The following is a 6,000-nucleotide window of genomic DNA, read 5'->3' as shown; positions in this document are numbered from 1 at the left end:
ACCCACCGTGGGGGCTCCAGGTGAGGCCATGGAGGACATGGGGGGTTCTTGTGGGCTGGGAAAGGCTATTACAGCCACCCCCAACTGCCTGCCTGGGGAGACGCTCTGGCTAATGGACTCACTAAGGATGCTGCCTACGGAGGGATGGGGAGGAAGGAGAGCTGGGCCTGGAGCCCAGGATCCTATTTCCAGTTTGAGTTCCACTGCTTGTGAGTTGGGGAACCACATCATTCAGGTGGCCTCTCTGAGCCTCAGAGTCCTCACCAAAATGCCTGTAGTCCCTCAGGGCCTCCCTCAATTCCTAGAAAGAAGGAGAGCTCACACACATGCCACACAGGCAGACGGTAGGGCAGGCCTTTCCCCACACCAGCCGAGGCCCCCTTCCTGCCTGGTGAGTGAGGAGTTCTGATGTGTCAGTCCCCCAGGGGCAGGATGGAGGCCGGCGTCTTACCCGTGTCCCCTGGCCTGCGAGGGTACTGGCCTGGAGCAGGTGCTGGGCGGGCCGTACGGGTAGTGCAGCGGATGGCTGAGCCTCTAGGAGGGTCCCGGAGCTAGCATAGTGTTCATTCTCACTGCCCCGGCCTGCAGTGGAAAGAGGTATAGGCATGGGAGACGCTGGGCATCTGCTTTGAACAAATGTGCATGAGGAAAGAAAAAGCGAGGACCCCAGACATGGAGGCTGATCACAGAAGTGACTCGAGGCAACTGACTTGGGGACCGTCTTAGGGGCGTGGGCTGTGCTGACTGCAGTGACAGTGACGACTTCCCCGGCCTCTTTATTCTGTGTTTGCTATGCTGGAGCTATGGTGCCTGTCGCTTCTCCAGGAGGGGAGATCTTGCCTGAGAATGGGCCAAGACCCAAGGGACAGAGACAGACTGCTCAGAAAGACATAAGCTTCCAGAAGGTGGCAGTTCTTACATTTTTTGTGCCTTCTGTGCCTAGAACATTGCCTGGCATGTAGAGGTGCTCATATGTTTTGACTAATTGCTAGCTGATTGACAAGAGTCCCCAGATCCAGGCACCTGGATCCAGCTGTTCTTGAAGCCCATCTTTGCTTGGACTTTTTAGTAATAGGAGCCAGTGCATTCTGTGTGTGGGTGTGGGTGTGTGTGTGTGTGTTTCAATGGGGTTTCTGTCATTTGCAACAAAGATTCCTGACCAGTGGAGAAACCAATACCTGAAAGAGGCAAAGAGGCTTGTTGCAAATTACCTGCCTTTACATGTGCAATGGACTGGGTCCTGGTGGGATGACACCGTGAGGTTGGTAAAGTCCTGCATTCTGCGTTGGGCCACGTGTGTCAGGAGGCAGCTCAGCTCTGCTTCCCCAGGCCTTTTTTAAAGAACGTGTGACATCGGGAGTGGTCCCCACAGATGCCTTATCTGAGGCTCTCTCGGGGAAGAATCTGCTTTCAAACTCATGTGGCTGTTGACAGGGTTCCGTTGCTTGCTGGCTGCCAGGCTGGGAGCCTCTGTTTGTTGCTGGCTGTTGGCCAAAAGCTGCCTTCAATGGCTTGCCATGGGGGCCTCTCCAATATGGCAGCTCACAACAGGGCTTCAATGAAGCCAGCATGGGAGAGAGTCTGCTTGCAAGATGGAAGTCACAGTGCCGTGCAGCATAATCAGCTTTGCTGTGTTCCATCGCTTAGAAGCAAGCCACTTAGTACAGCCCATACGCACGGGGAGGGGATGACACGAGGATGAGGCGGCAGCACTGGGGGCCGTCTTGGATTCTGGCTGCCACACTGGTGGGCTGATCGAGACCACCCTTACGCTGCTGGTTTCCTGTCCAGCACAGAATATGCCGCAGACCAACAAACATCGTGTGTTTTCGTTCTTTCCTTTTCCTTTCCAAGTGGGAATTTAAGAAAAAAAATGCTGTTATTTCCTTTTTCCTTTCCACTGTGTGTTGTGTGTCTGGAAAGTGACCATCATTTGGCCAAAGGGCACTGTTGGCCTGAAGGGGGTCTCCCCAAAATTTGTATGTTGAACCCCCAACTCCCTGTACCTTAGAACGTAATCATATTTGGAGAAAGGGTCTTTAAATGGTTAATGAAGTTAAGATGAGGTCACCAGGATGGGCCCGAATCCAATCTGACTGCAGTCCTGATAAGAGGAGGTGAGGACACAAAGAGGCACAGAGGGACCACCCTGTGAGGACACAGGGAGAAGGTGGCCGTCTGCAAGCCAAGGAGAGAGGCCTCAAGAGGAACCGGCTCTGCCACACCTTGATTTCGGATTTCTGGACTCCAGGACTGAGAGAAAGTAACCTTCTGTTGTTTAAGTGCCCCCGCCAGTCTGTGGTATTGGTGAACTGGTGACAGCATCCACAGAAAGTACTACAAGTACCATTCAAAGAGGAGGTGTTTGTGGCTCTGACGGAGGGTGGCGTGAATAACACCCAGGGCCTGGGCTCTGCGCTGGGGAGGCAGGCCCTGCAGCTGACTTTGGTCATCTCTCTTCTGTGGAGAAGGCAGGCATTTTATGTTGGAAATCACACAGCCACAGGTTTTGGGTGGGAGCATTTAAAAATCATAGGTAGGAAAGAAGTGGACACGTAGAGGGTGGACTGAGGGGTGGAACGTGGTCAGCACCTGCTGTTTGCCTGCCAGTTTGTTTGTTTGTTTGTTTGTTTATTTATTTATTTATTTATTTAGACAGAATCTCACTCTGTCGCCCAGGCTGGAGTGCAGTGGCGTGACCTCAGCTCACCGCAACCTCCGTCTCCCAGGTTCAAGCGATTCTCCTGCCTCAGCCTCCCGAGTGGCTGGGATTACAGGCGCCCGCCATCACACCTGGCTAATTTTTGTATTTTTAGTAGAGATGGGGTTTCGCCATATTGGCCAGGCTGGTCTCGAACTCCTGACCTTAAGTAATCCACCCACCTTGGCCTCCCAGAATACTGGGATTACAGATGTGAGCCACCACGCCCAGCCATGCCTGCCTGTTTTACCTCGGGTGCACCTCTTCCCTGCTGAGCTTAGGTGGGGCGACTGTCACCCCCGTTCCCCATCCCTGCCTCCAGCTCCTGGGAGGGTGTGTGCCCCTGGCCTGGCCAGTGTGCTTGATATCAGGACTTCAGCTGGACTCCCCAGGAAGGGGGTGCTCTTTCTGCTGGGATTGCAGAATTTTAGAAGATGAACCGAGAACTGCTGCTTACCTGCCATTTAGTTTTTCCATTGAGAATAAATGGAACACAGATCAAAGCAGGGATGAAAACAGGGAAAAGAGAAGTGGCCTAGCGAACATCATTTGTGGCCCTGGATCCAGCTGTGTCTGAAGCCAGAATCACTTCTGGAACTTTCTGGGTATGTGAGTCAGTCAACTCCCTTAAATACACACATCCCTCCCAGCTACCTGACATGCCAAAGCTAGATGAACCTGGAGTTTCTGTGACTTTCCACCCAGCACCCTGTCTCATACACTGTAAAAGTCTGCCTAGGACACCAATCTATAGTGGCAGAAAAGCAGAGATGGATGGTCCACCCAGGTGGGGGCAGGGGTGTGCCCGAGGCTGGACGGACGGCCCAGTGGTGCCAGGGAACTTTGGGGGATGGTGGAAGCGCTTCTGCTGCGGGGATGGAAACATTCTGATGACATGGGCACATAAACGTTTGTCCAAGATAATTAAACTGTGTATTAAATGGGTCAGTTTTATTTTATGTAAATGAGGTCTCAATTCAATTCATTAAAAAGATGTTTAAAAAAACCTGCCTGAGCGGGGGAGCCTCCTCCATGCCAGGAAACTTGGCGCTGGCACTGTGACTCACCCGCGCAGAGTTTTCCATGAGTTTTGATTTTGTGAACTGTGCTCTGTTGTTTTCAAGTTCTCCAACTGTCAAGCCCCTACTGGCTTAAAAGGGAATGTTTTTGCACTTGCGCTCTCAGTGGTTTTGGTTTGGGAAGGTTCTCTGCAACGTGTTTGCCCCGCTTTTTGACCTTGCCACCAGCCCGTTGAAGGGCACATTTCCCAGGACTGGTCATCTCCCTGGATGCTGAGGGGCCGGACCATTTGGACCCTCATTTGCCTGCCCTACCTTCTAGAGGAGGCCCTGGTTCCTGCGGAGGAAGGATGGTCCTGGCTGAGGATTCCGAGTCAAGCTGTGCGGATGTGAAAAGATCCTGGGGGCTTAAAAATCCTGGCATAAAATGTAAAATTCAAGTTATCTGAAAACGACAGTTGGCAGGGGCTCCGGGAAAGCTGGGTGGGTGCCGGAGAGGCGTTCCGTTTCCTTTTGTGAAGACGGGAGACAGAGATGGGAGAGGCGTCAGCGTTCAGGCCGTTTGCTGAGAGTCTGCTGAGCTCCTCGTTCCCAGGCCCCACTTTGATTCAGACACCTACAGCCTGAAACTGAGCTGTTTCCTCCACTGGTCTCCACAGAGTGTGGATAGGTCTCGATGGCCCATCTGGGTTATCCCAGGGCTGTGATGGGCATGTCCAGGCCACTCCATGCATCTCCCCAGAACCCCAACTTCCAGTGCTTTGCAGACGGGAGATGGAAGGTCAGAGACCTGAGCCTCCAGGACAACAGGAGGAGTCCCTGGATGGTGATGTGGGCCTCCAGCCAGGGCCGTCCACCAGTGCGACTGACCTTGGATGAGAAACTCCATTCATGAGCCCCCACTTCCTCAGCTGAGGCTGACAGTATGGGCCGGGTAGCCCTGCATGGACAGTCAACAGAAAACCTACGTGCAGCTCTTGGCCAGCAGCCACTGCCCATAGTATGTCCCCAAACAGCGGATCGGTGCTGGGAACAAACCACTCACAGGCACATCCCTTCTGCAGTGGCCACTCTGCTCCCTGCCCTGACCGCCCGACCAGGGCAATCAGGCCTACTGACCGCCGCCCCACGCCACTGCACCAACTCCTGGAGGTTGGTGCTGTAGCTGACTTATCCAAGGAAACTGAGGCACAGCAAGACTGAAGTCCCATGGCTCATAGGTGGCAGCCCTCTGCCTTCCTGAGACTTGCTCTTGACTTTCCAAATTTGGCCTTGCTTATCCCTTGCATCATCTAAAAGAGCAGCTTATTTTTATGGAGATAGCGGGTGGCAGGAAGCATGGAAAAGTGGAGAGTTCTGCCCTGCCTGGTGCCCCCATCCCTGCCCCTTCACCCCACCCTTCCCACATACCACATGGCTGTTAGAAGGCAGCTTTGCAACCCCAGGGCAGCCCGGACACTCTGGTCCCACGCCCCACTCTCCATTCTGTGACTTGCTGTGGATCCTTTTCCCAGAGCTGTGGGATGGAAATCTCCCCCGCAGCCTCCGGCTCCTCCCAAGTCCACTTTAATAATTAAATACCAAAGGAAGGAGGAGGAAAGTGGTGGAGAGCGGGCAGTTCCCGCTCATCTAATCATCTGTGCAGTCTCCCTCCATTAGCACAGAGAATGAGGTGGTCCAGGGAGGTGCAGGAATCCTCCTGGGGCTCTGCGGGGGGATGGAGGGGAAGAAAGCTTGTTCCCTACCAAGACTGCAAAGACCTGCACCTGCGAAGGGCCAGAGGTTAGGGGAGGCCCAACCTCTGCCCCTCCCGCCTTAGGATCCATCAGGGCAGATGCCTCCTCCTAGAGTCGGACCCAGCCTGTTCCTGACCTCTAGGCCCTACTACTGGGTGAGGCTGTCCGCTCGCTCACTGGCCCTGGGCTCTGAGCTATTGCAGCTGCACCCAGGCAGGGAGGCCCCTTCCTTCTAGGTCAGCAGCTCCCCACGAGGGCTCAGGGCTGGAGTCCTGGGGTGGGGACTCCTAAAGAAGAGGTGAATTCCCAGGAACTGGGATGCTCTGGGCCCTGAGGAGGAGCCAGGACCCCAGATGGCCCCCCGGCCGCCTTCAGGACAGGGACGTGCTGCCGCCCACTTGTGTAGCTAGGATGCCTGGGCTGGTGGGAGCTTTCGCCACCGGACGAGGTCCCAGCCCTGCCTCCTGGTGTGTCTGCTCAGGGCGCCACCTGGCTTCTCTGAGTCCCTGGAAATGACCTGTTGGATGTGGTGGTCTCCAGCTCT

The sequence above is a fragment of the Piliocolobus tephrosceles genome, chromosome 13, assembly GCF_002776525.5.
Source record: "Piliocolobus tephrosceles isolate RC106 chromosome 13, ASM277652v3, whole genome shotgun sequence".
Taxonomy (NCBI): Eukaryota; Metazoa; Chordata; class Mammalia; order Primates; family Cercopithecidae; genus Piliocolobus; species Piliocolobus tephrosceles.
Note: the sequence above shows the minus strand (reverse complement) of the source record.